The sequence below is a fragment of the Nannospalax galili genome, unplaced genomic scaffold (assembly GCF_000622305.1).
Source record: "Nannospalax galili isolate Female #2095 unplaced genomic scaffold, S.galili_v1.0 scaffold1415, whole genome shotgun sequence".
NCBI classification, from domain to species: Eukaryota; Metazoa; Chordata; class Mammalia; order Rodentia; family Spalacidae; genus Nannospalax; species Nannospalax galili.
In genome coordinates, this window is record NW_008336308.1 from 341097 (window position 1) to 353780 (window position 12684).

Below are 12684 nucleotides of genomic sequence, written 5' to 3' on the forward strand. Positions count from 1 at the left end.
GTCCACTTTATCTTCCAGTCTTGATATTCTGTTTTCCATTTCATTCATCCTATTGGTGAAGATTTCTCCTGTCTCTTTTCATTGGCTCACTGAGTGTTTCACTTCCTTATTCATTTCAGCCTGAATATTCTTCAGTATTTCTAACTCTTTTCTGAATTCAGAAGTTTATCCCTATCTTTTTTCAGTTCTTTGATTTCTTTTTTTGTGTGTTCTTTAAATTCAATGAAATGTTTCATCACGTTTATAATTGTTCTTTTGAGTTCCATGTCCTGTGTTATCTCTATGGGGTTCTAATTGTACTCCTCTAGAGGACTGCTGGTACTTGGTGGGGATATATTATTTTGGTTTTATGTGTTATTATTTTTTCTCTTTGACTTTTATTTTCCTATTTTGTTTGTTCCTTCATTTCTCCCCTGTTCAAAGTAAATGTTTGCTGCTGTTTTTGAGTTGGAACTAAGAGTCTTTCATAGTTTTCCTCTGCTCATAAAGTCCTTTCATAGGATTTTCCATTCACAGGATTTACTCTTTTCTCTGTTTTTGTGATTGACACTGTCTTTTCTCTTTCTATTTATCAGCAACTCCTCTATTGCCTGCATTTCTGGCTCAGTGTTCATTAGGTTCTTTAGTTTTCATTTGTTCTAAAGTGCATTTATGTCTTCATCTATGAGATATCTTCATGGAGATAGTGGTCTTGATGGGAAAAAATTATCAGGACTTGAAATATGTTTCCGTGCTTTTTTGATGCACAACATTCCAAAAGAGTTGGCTCTTTGCTCTTGCTAATTTTATTATTGTTTCCTTGTTTTATGTTCTTGGTATTTTGATGATAATATGTAATGGAGAGGATTTAGTCTGGTCAAGCCTAGTTTTTGATAAAAAAAAGAACCTTGTGTAATTGAGAATGCATTTTTTCCCATTTGATTTGGGAAATTTTCTGCTATATTGCCATTTCATAGAACTCATCAGCTACAACTTTTTATTTATTTCTATTCATGTGTGAGTGTGTGTGTGTGTGTGTGTGTGTGTGTGTTTCTGCATGTGAGTATGTGACATGAATGGAGGTTCTGTTGAGGCCTGTGGGCATTGGGTGATCCACCTGATGTGGATACTCAAACTGAGCTCAGGTTCTCTGAAAGAGCAGTCCTTCTTTTAACCACTGAGCCTTCTCTCTAGCCCCTTTACTAATTTTCTATCGAAGCTCATTCTTATCCCTCATGGATTCTTAGGTTTGGTCAACTGACAGTGTCCACAGTTCTAGGACATTGAGGAATTGCTCAGTCTATTTTAATTTGCAAATATCTGAATGTAATATTAATTGATTCATTGTATTGTTTTCTTTGTTTCCATTTCATTAATTTCTGTTCTGATTTCTTTTTATCATCTGTTGAGATTGCTTTTTGTTTGTTTTTGCCTTTTCAGACTCTTTATTTGTACCAATAAATCATTTAATTGTGCTCTTCCTGATTGTTTTAATGTAGGTGGTTAGAGATACAGACTTCCCTGTTAGAACTGATTTTAAAATGACCCAGAGGTTTTAAAATATTTTTTATTGAGCTTTTGTACACTTCATGCAGCAGTTCTTACTATCATTGGTGGCCTGCCTGAGAGCACCTGAGTCCAGCCTTCCAGTTGTGGTGAACTTTCTAAAGCTTGTCTTGTTCATCCCCCTGCAATTGTAATCACCTGCAAGGCATTCCACTACTCCAGATTAGGGCTTCTCTGCCCCTTAGTAGGGGCCCAGATCTTTGCAGACTGCCTGAGAGCACACGAATCCAGTCTCCTGGTAGTGGTGAGCTTCCCAAACTTTGCCATGTAGTGCCCATCTCCCTGCATTGGGACCACCTGCAGTCCTGTCCACTGATCCAGGGCTAGGCTCTTCTGCTCTTTTGTAGGTGCCCAGGCCTTTGCAGACTGCCTGTGAGCCTTTGAATGAGGCTTCCACCCAGGGAGCTTCCTAAATTGTGCTGTGCCTGCTAACTGGTAGGGACCCAACCTTAGGAGGAAGCCTGAAAGTACCTGACTGGAGTCTAATTTAGGCCTCTGAAGGAGCTCCTAAGTAGCTGGGCTACAGCCATCTGGTCCCTCCAAAGTGTGGACCTACATTGCTGTACTGGAGAGATGATCATGGATGGAGGTATTGTTCATGAGAGAGGGTGTCTCACTGGGTACTTGGGCTTATCAATTAGATTATGTTCATTGTCTACTCAGGTCCATGGTTCCTCCTGTTTCTGCCTCCTGAGGGGTAGTATAACAAGCTAGTACCACTATGCCTGGCTTGTAAATGTGTGTTGGAGTTTGAATTTATGTCCTGAGGCTGTGTGCAAGCACATTAAAGCTGAGCTGTCTCTCAGCACTCCCTCCTCACATTCTCTGTGCTTCTCTTTATGTGGACCAGTATAATCTCTAGCATCTATGTTCTCTCATTACTACTTGAATTAAGGGAATTCTGAAACACACACACCAATCAAAATGCTTATCAAGAACTCTCAGAAGAGAAATGACTGGATGTTCATATGGAAATAATTTCTATTTTACAGTAAAACCAGAGTAGTAAATCTGACTCAATTATTTATTAGTGCGAGGGGTAGTGACAGGGTTACACAGATGGGGAATGATGGAGAGATCTGTGCAGTGACTACCGAAAATGTGAATGGAAGGTGAGTGTTCACTGGACCCTGAGAAATTGGGAAGTTGGGAAGAGGACAGGTACAACATCCTTTATGGGGAAGGAGGCACATGATGGCCTGGAAGAGATTGCAGAAAGCAGCAAAGCAAGACCAGAGAGTCTGTTCTTTAGACAGGAATGAAGCAGATTTGGTAAGGGGGTGGCACAGAAACCAATCCATTGACCACTGGGGTTGTCGATGTCTCCTGGGTTAACCAGAGATTTCAGCTTAAAGTTCTGTAGAATGGTGGTCAGGAATAGAAAGAGTTCCATGCAGGCCAGACCCTCTCCTGCACAAATTCTTTTTCCTGGGACAAAAAGTCAAAGAAGGAAATTATTCCTTGTTCATAAGCACAAGTGTGAAAAGAACCATGTTTGTAACTGGCACAAGAGAATATGAATGATTGACAAATTATTGGATGGATGGTTCAGTGGATGGATCGGTAAGGGGACAACTACTTAAGAAAATAGACAAAGGTAGCACATTTGATTCCCACCTAACGTATGAATTTATGAAATACATCATTCAAAAAATAAATTCTAAGTTAGGTGTGGTTATGCACATCTGTATTCAGGGTATCTGGGAGGCATCTGGGTCATGTATCCATTATCCAAAAGGCAAACTAAGGAAGGGAGCTTCATATCCAGAGGTAGAACACACACTGAAGCTATGGGGATACAGTATCCTTGACAGGCATTTGAATGTGGAAAGAGCAGGGAACCCAGTGATCATTTTAGGGTGTCTTGCCATCTCTGCAAAGTCTCTTACATCCAATGGTCATCAGGACGTTTCTGACACTCTGAATAGGATAATGTCCTATTCTAGTGGGCTGTTAATGGTCTTTAAAAATCTTCAGCCAAACTTCCAGAATGCATAGGGGAGGAGCTCACAAAGTCCTATCCCTCACTGAGGAGCTATTGGCAGATGATGGGTACAGTGAGAAGACAAGTCAATTTACTTCAGGGATATGAACTCTGATAGGTTGTCCATGCTCCAGAAGGGGCTCTACATCCATTTCCATACTGGCAGCACAAAGTTGACCCAGTGGAATATAAAACAAGTACCTGCATTTGGGATGGTGAATTTTGTGGGAGCATAGAAGGAGCAGAAAGGTAGGAGTGGGGTGTATTTGGTAAACACACCCCATATGTGTATGAAATATTCAAACACTGAATAAAAATGCTTCATAATGCCTACATGTTCAGGCTCTTATTCTCTATACTTTTATCCACTGAGGTAACTAGAGATCCATTAATTAGAACATTGCTCCGTTTTATGCTTAATGTATGATGTATAACAGAGCAAGGCATTTATTTCTCCACTACAACCCTCTTGCCTGGTGATGTGTGATTCTCTGCTACTGCATTAGCACAATTGCATTAACATGAATTGTTCTCTCCTCTATTACTCTGAATGTACTGAGGACCTTTGGAGCATCTCCTTGGTTTTGGAAACTTGCTTCTTCATAATTGAATCTGGAGATGAGTGACACAGCAAGAAAACTTGAAATAACATTATGGTCAAGTCTCTATTTTCATTGTGAGCAAGCAAAGGTTAAGTGAAGTCTACTATCTAGGAAGATTTCATTGGTCTCTCTGTGATGCATAAAAGGAAAAATGCAAACTGCCTATACAGTAGTATAGGCGTGGACGCGCTGGGCTCTCAGGGTCCCAGCGCGCACTCCTGGGCAGTGAAAGCTCCTCCGCTACTGAGGCCTACTCAGTCGATCCCATCCCTATTTCACCCGTATACCTTCCTCAGGATGTGAGGTCCTCTGGCCACTTGGACCACACAGGAAGCGTATGAGGAACGGCGAAAGCCAGGGTGTCTGTGAGTCCGTGATGGAGGAATAGCGCCCCCCGGGGAGACTGGGTCACAGGATTTAGTGTTACAGCTCAAGACAAGTGACTCAGCTCAGATCTCAGTGATTCAGCTCCAGCTCCAACTCCTTTATTCAGTGACTTAGCCCAGCTCCAAGTCTCGGTGATCCAGCTCCAACTTTATTGGGGTAAAACTAGGACTATTTATAGTGTAGAGACAGTAGAAGAAGTCTTAGCTGATAGGTACTTTTAGGATGCCTCATTTACATAGGGCGGTGGGCTTCTATCAGGCTATCAGACAACACCTGATTAAAACCAGGTAGCTCCTGTGCTAGAGGGCATGGATTTGTGGCGAGCACTTTAAAAGAAGAGTCAGGGAGGATGCCAGGAAGGCACTCTGCTATGAAAGGAGTCTGCAGCACATGGTTTTCCGAGCTCGTAAGCTATCCGGACGTGAAGAGACTTCTACTTGCATAACAGAGGACCCCAACACAGTAGCTTTATCAACTCCAACAAAATGAGTGACCAATGTAAAGCCTCTCTTTTCTAGCCTAACAGGGAAGATGACTCATTAACTAGAAATGTTTATGGGCATTGGGAGTGGTGCTCCTGTTATGAACAAAGAGTTCATAGACCAGAAATGGGAGTCATTGTGACTGATCCTTGATGTCACCTTAAGCTAAGAAATGAGTTTGTATTACCTGTTGAGAAAGGCATGAAGTAGTCATTTTCTTAAAATTTCCATTCTTATCCAAAAAGTGTCCAGGATCAAACTTCTCTGGGTTAGGGAAATCCTTCTTGTCATGAAGAACAGATGACAACGATGTTATTATGTTTGTGCCTTAGAAGCATCACATACAGAGAGAAACTAAGTTATAAAGAACTCATGGAGCTAAAAGACATGAGGGAAATCACTAAGATCAATCTTCTGCTTTTTAGAAGGGAAGCTAAGTCCAAAGAAGAGCAGTGAAATTTCCAGAAGACAAGCAATGTGTGGGAGCTTGAGCCCAGTGGCAGTAATACTGCTAAAGTGCTTTTCTGTGATTTTGAGGTCAGTACTTGGGAATTTGTGCTAAAGCTTCTGTATCTGCTTTCTTTTACAAAAAGCTTGAACATATTTGTGTTTCATCACATCTTGTTTTAGTTCATCTACCATTTTTTTTTTTTCACGTGTCATATGGATTACGATTTCCATGGAATACTTTGATGACCAAAATAAGTAAGATTTGGAAAGACAAATGTCACTCTTATCTCTCATAGCACAATCATGATTTGTGTCTAGGTATATTTTTATGACATATGTATATATGTATGTATATATGTTCATATATATGATGAAAGTATAAGAAATGCTAAGAGGCTAGAGGGAGTTGTGTGTTCTCTTATATTGTCTCTATGCATCTATATAAACACATGTAGAATGCACATGTGGGAAGGAGATCACTGGAAAGGAGAAAGGAGTAGAAGTGAAAATAAACTGAAATCCAAATAAAATGAAGGTAAATTGCAATTATCATGATCTAAATCTACAATATTTCTAGAGATACATGTAAATCATCATGGGCTCATGCTGGCAAATTCTCTTCAATTAGTACACAAACTGATCTTATCTCATTCCAAAACATCTACTAGAGAGGACTGTGTTTTACAAAGCCTTGAATAATGGTCACGTGTTTTAGCATGGCAACTCATCTAAAAGTATTTAAAATTAAAAACTCAAAAGAATATAAAGACACCAGCTGCTCAGGCATTAAGGTCAACCAACAATAAGTGGGACCTCAAACTGCAAAGCTTCTGTATAGCAAGAGAAACAACCAAAGAAGGGAAGAGGAAACCCATGGAGTGGGAGAGAATCTTTATGAGCTACACATCTGACAGAGGATTAATATCCAGAATATACAAAGAACTCAAAAAATAAAGAAACCAGAAAATAAATGACCCAATAAAATGATGGGGAATATATACCTAACAGAGAATTCTCAAATGAAGAAATAAAAATGGCTAAGAAAGCACCTTTAAAAGTACTCAGATTCCTTAGTAATTAGAGAAATGCAGATCAAAAACAATTTAAGATTTCATCTTACCCAGTCAGACTGTAAGATCAAGAGAACAAAAGACACTAAATGATGGCAAGGATGTGGACAAAGGGGAAGGCTCATTTACTGCTGGTAGGAATGAAAACTCATGCAACCAATAGTATGGAGTTCTCTTAAAAAACTAAAAATGAATCTAGCATATGATCTACCTATACCACTCCTTGGCCTATACTGAAAGGACTCATCCTACTTTAGAGATACCTGTACACCCATGTTTGTTATTGCTCTCTTCCCAATAGTTAAGAAATGTAAAACCTAAATGTCTCTCAAATGATGAATGGATAATGGAAATGTGGCACATTTACACAGTGGAGTTCTACTCAGCAGTAAGAAAAGATGAAATTATGAAATTTTCAGGTAAATGGATGAACCTCAAGAGTGTTAGAATAGGTGAAGTGGCACAAATGCAGAAAAGCAAATGTATATTGCAGGTAAATGGATGAACCTTGAGAGTGTTAGAATAGGTGAAGTGGCACAAATGCAGAAAAGCAAATGTATATTCTCCCTCATGTGAGGATGGTAGCACCAATCCCTTATATGTGAGTATATATTCTGATGTAACACCAGGAGCCAGGAAAATGGAAAGGACACACATAGGTAAAGGAAAAGAAAGAACCCAAGAGAGGGGGATAGTAGGGAACAGATGTTACTGGGGGAAGGGGGAGATGGGGAATTTGGGAGTGTTTTGCAGGAAGGAGAGGAGGCAGGAATATGCAATGAGCCAAAGTGTCTGGGGGAAACTGAAATCAGAAGAGGGCAGATGGTGGGAAGTGGGTGTTACTAGGGGGAGGTTAGAATACTGGGGACGCTGAGACTGTGGAGGAGGGGAGCCAGATGGGAGAAACAAGAGTAGAGATGAATGAATCTTGGGGGTTTAGGAAATCCAGAGGGAAATTTGATGCCCCTGAAACGCCAAGAGAAATGCCCACACTGTGTCTAAACTTTACTGCGTATGGATACCTGGGAACTGCTTGGCATGGAACACAGTGCCAGATACAAGAAAGTTCCCTTTGAATGGTTGGTGAGAGTGGTCCAGGAAACTCCCAAAATAACACAGACTATTGCCAAACCTCTTGGTTATTTCCCAGAACTAGTAGATAAGACCTTACTGTTGAAGATAGGACACGTTTCAGTTACAGGACTTAGATCAATGAAATGGGAACTGATCTGGAGCCCTTCTACCCAAAGTTTAGCTATCATATGCTAGATGATAATATACAAACTGCCATGGGAGAAAACAAAAAAATGGTCCAACCCAGCCCTAAACCCTAATAACTATAATGATGGAAAGGGCAAACTACCACTATTTGTGCAGTAGTGGCACTGTTATCTGGGGGCCAATTGACACCTATCTAATTGGACTTAAAGCCCTCTCAAAGGGAGTAAACTCATGAGTGGCACTGCAAACTAAGCTAAATACACATGGCAGGAGAGGACATAGATTCTAGAAAAAACCCTATCTCTTTCATATCTCTAGACAAAGGAAATTTCTTACCATATGCTAAATATGGAGTCTTATTTTTTACAGACAAATATACTATACACCATGCATCAAAGAAACTTCTTTTTGCAACAGATGGAGGATACTGCAGAATTCCAAAACTGCCCAGACACAGAGAACATATGTCTGAGAGATGCCAAGTACTAGGTGACACATCTACAGTTGAACCTCTACTCCTAAGTATCATGGAACATAGCAGAACTGGGGGTAGAGAGAAAACTAGTGCATCTCTCAACTCTCACCAGTAAAGCTTCCTTATACAACAGAGTGCAACACACACAGAATGCCACAACTGGCCCAGTTTTAAAGAATAAGACACTGAAAAGTATTTATCCTTTGATGGGACTCCGATATTGAACTCACCCACCTATGGTTCAGGGACCATTGTGGAAGAGGCAGCAGAAAGACTGTAAGAGCCAGTGTTGCTTCATGAATACAGGGAAGCAGAGACTTTCAGTTCACTGGAAGCTTGCACATGTGAACTTGTGGCAATGATGGCATTGAGCACAGGACCCATGCCAACTCAATTACACAAGAGCCCAAGGAGAAAGAAATGGGTGGTGGGCCAGCCCTAGATGGAGAACTATTGGAGACTGATTGATACTAGCTGAGGGAGAGTATGCCTTACACACAATCTCTAGATGGGCTGAGTAGACTCCAGTAGACGAATTTATAGTGAAGGACATCTGTGTACAAATGCTTGACTGGATGGGACTTATATATGGCAGAATACATATGGTCTGGTAGGGGTCTGTGGGTGTATGGATGGAAGAAAGGGACTAAATTTGATTAAGAATTGTTGTTTAGAACTACAAAAGCTCAACTAAAAATTTAAGAAAAAAGAATATGTGGTAATTATATGAAAATTAAACTTCTGATTCAATGAACATGGAACACAGCCATCCTCATTTGTGCACATATTGCTTGTGGCTGCTTCTTTGCTACAATGTCAGGGTACATAAGTGGTAACACAATCCTCATGGACTAGGCACTCTGAAATAGTGTCCACCAAGCAGTCTATACTTTAAGTTTATTGGCACTTCACTTAGTTTGCTATCGCTGCTGAGATCAGTGGCTCCTGTTTGGTAAAAGAATCACAAAATTGATTTGTAAGAGGGCAGAATTAGCCATGCAGTGTTGCTTATTTCTATAGCAGACAGCTTTATAATGGGAAAAAATGGCCTCCTCAGGTTCAATAGACTCAAAAGAGACCAGTCACATGACAGGACATGACAGCTTATGAGTTCAATTGGTAAGCATTCCCTCGAGCAGACCTCTAACTCTGCTGTAGTGGATCTGGAGTATAGGTGACTACTCTCTCAATCTTCAGTCTATTTATTATTTAGTCATGTAAAAAGACATGAAAAAATTATATTAAAAATAGACATCAAAACTCAAGGGTGGCACTGTAAACTCAGTCAAACACACGTGTCAAAGAGGACATAGATCCTAGAGAAAACCCTATCTGTTTCATATCTCAAGACAAATGAAATTTCTTACTATATGCTAAATATCAATCTGTATATTTCCAGACAAGCATACTCTATAATACTCATCAAGAAGCTTCTTTATGCAACAGATGGGGGCTACTGCTGAATTGCACATCTGGTCAGACACAGAGCACATATTTCTGAGAGAAGTACTAGGTGAAACACCTCCAGCTGGAATTCTACCACTAAAGCTCATGGAACACAGTGGAAAAGGAGTAAAGAGAAAACTAATGCATGGTAAAGTAATAAAAGCTCATGAATCATGAAATAATAAGCATTTCCAAGATTAGAAAAATTCAAAAATAAACACCAATAGATTTCAGTTCGGCCTCCAAAATGTTCTCTTACAAAAATTTGTTTCGATGATACGTATGAGATATCCAGTACTAGGTGACACATTTACATTTGAACCTCTACATCTAAGGCTCATGAAACAGTGGAACAAAGGGTAGAGAGAAAACTAAAGCATTCCTCAACTCTCACCAGTAAAGCTTCCACACAACATAGTGTGATGCACACAAAAGGTCACAACTGGCCAAGTTTTAAAGAATAAGAGAATGTAGAGTGTAGGCTAGGACTCCTATATGGAGCCTCATCTACCCATGGCTCAGGGACCATTGCAGATTTTAAGGGCCAGGGCTGGTTCATGAACACAGGGAAGCAGATGCTTCCAGATCACTGGAAGCTTGCACATGTGAACTTGTGGCAATGATGGTATTGAGCGAAGGGCCCATGCCAACTCAAATAAACAAGGTCCCGAAGGGGAGGAGAGAAATAGGTGGTGGGCCAGCATTAGACTGAGAACTATTGGAGACTGATTGCTGCTGGGTGAGGGAGAGTATGACTTACATACGATGGGTTGACTAGACTCCAGGGACAAATTTACAAAGGATACTTGTGTACAAATGCCTGAATGGCTAGGACTTAACATCTGTCGTGGAATAAATGAGGTCTGGTGGGGGGATGGGGAAGTATAGGAGGAGGAGGGAGTCTAAATTTGATTAAGAACTGCTGTATGACATTACAAAAGATCAAGAAAATATTTATATAAAAATAGACGTCAATACTAAGAAACAAAAATTTTATCTCATGTGTGTTTTTTGGCTAAGACAGAGTACAGTGACATCCTAACTCATGAGCTATTCTACTATCACAGAAAAAGAATCATTACTATTTGTTAAAGTCAATTCCATCCATCTCCACATGATAACATTATTAATTACAACCTTGTCAATATCTTTACTTTTATTCCTTAAAAATAAAACTTTTGCTGTATTATTTTTAATCGGATAATATTTATTGGTGTCACACATTAGAACAGCTTTTAGAATAGTCATTCAACTATCTGGATGCAGAAAATGTGCATGTGAAAGCACTTAATCATGCTACTCTAACTGTTCTCATTATTGTAGAATTGGAAGAGTATAATACAATTAATTTAATGTATACATCAAATTTTATACATTAAGTTATGTCCAATTCTGTATCGGAGCCAGTTATGACTCTGAATGCCACTGATATAGGATTGGACTCTCTCTGGATGAAGCCATCACCATATGAATTTCTGCATTTTTCATGTGAACTATCAGACTTAGCCAACAAGTAATCTGCATCTCATAGATACCACTAAGTAGCCACAGAAAGGAAGACCTTAAAAATAGAATCCAATCACAGAACATTTTAAAATTAATTGCAACCAGTCAGTTTTATTCAGTATTAAGATTCTGAGAAGACAATTTTGAGGAAGAATAGCTAGATAGAGAAAATATGTCTTTGAAAGCACTAAAAGCTGCTAATCAAAATTGTTCTCATTATTCCCGAAGTGGGAGAATATCAGAGAATCACTTTCATGTGTACAATCAAGTTAATTGTGTTTATATCATCCAACTCTGAGTCAGGGTTAGAGTTCCATTTCCACTGCCCAGTCTCTTAAAATGCAAGCAGAGAAGCCATGTGCAATGTGTATGTGTAGCAGAGCACATTCAAATGTGTGCAAACACTTATAATATGTACACTCAAAGATAAAATGAGACCAGTACATATAACCAGCATAATGGCTGCAGAGACTTGAAAAGAATGTACACAATTTTGTGAACAAAATTCATAACAAAGAAAAATATCATGGCAAAGTTTCTTAGTCTAATCAGAATTCTCCAAATCATAAGGCATCAAAAATAGAATGACAAGCACACCATACAACAGTCATCAAAGAACCTTCTTTTTGTAATATATGGAGGCTACTGCAGAGTTGCACATCTGGTCAGGCACAGAGAACATACACCTGGGAGGTGCTCAGTGCTAGGTGACACATCTGCTGTCAATCTCTACAACTAAGGCTCATGTAACATAGCAGAAGCAGTAGAGAGAGGGCTAATGCACCCCTCAACTCTCACCACTGAGGCTTCTGCATACATCAGAGTGTGATGCACGCAAAAGGCCACAAGTAGTCAATTTTTGACTAAGAGACTGTAGAGTGTAGTATGGGACTCCTATATGGAGCCTCACCCACCCATGTCTCAGGGAGCATTGCAGAAGAGGAGGAAGAAAGATGGTAAGAGTCAGGGCTGGTTCATGAACACAGGGAGGTAGAGGCCTCCAGGCCACTGAAGGCTTCCTCATGTGAGCCTGTGGCAGTGGTGGCATCGAGCATGAGACCCATGTCAACTCCATTAAACAAAGAGGAGGTGAGAAATAGGTGGTGGGCCAGCACTAGGTTGAGAACTGTTTGAGACTGATTGCTGCTGGGCGAGGGAGAGTATGACATACACCACTAGATGAGTTGACTAGATTCCAGTGAATGCATTTAACTGGAGGACATTTGGGTACAAACACCTGAATGAATAGGACTCAGCACGTATGGCAGAGTGCATAGGGTTTGGTGGGGGACAGAGGAAGGCATGAATGGGGGAGGGCGTCTGAATTTGAGTGGGAATTGTATGAAATTCAAAAAGCAAAATAAAAAGTAATGATTATTTTATATGCAATTATAATTTAGGCTCATTTTAGAAAACTATAGAATATTAATTTACAAATGAGGTTCACTTACAAATTCAAAAATGATCACTGCTAACATTTCAATATATTGTGTATTTAAGAAAATAGTGAAAGTAT

General features: G+C 39.8%; 1 pseudogene; it reads right to left on the bottom strand.

Moving 5' to 3' along the window:
* Window positions 1-2793: 2793 nt before the first annotated feature.
* Window positions 2794-12684, bottom strand: part of LOC103732441 — a 31551-nt pseudogene continuing 21660 nt past the window's right edge.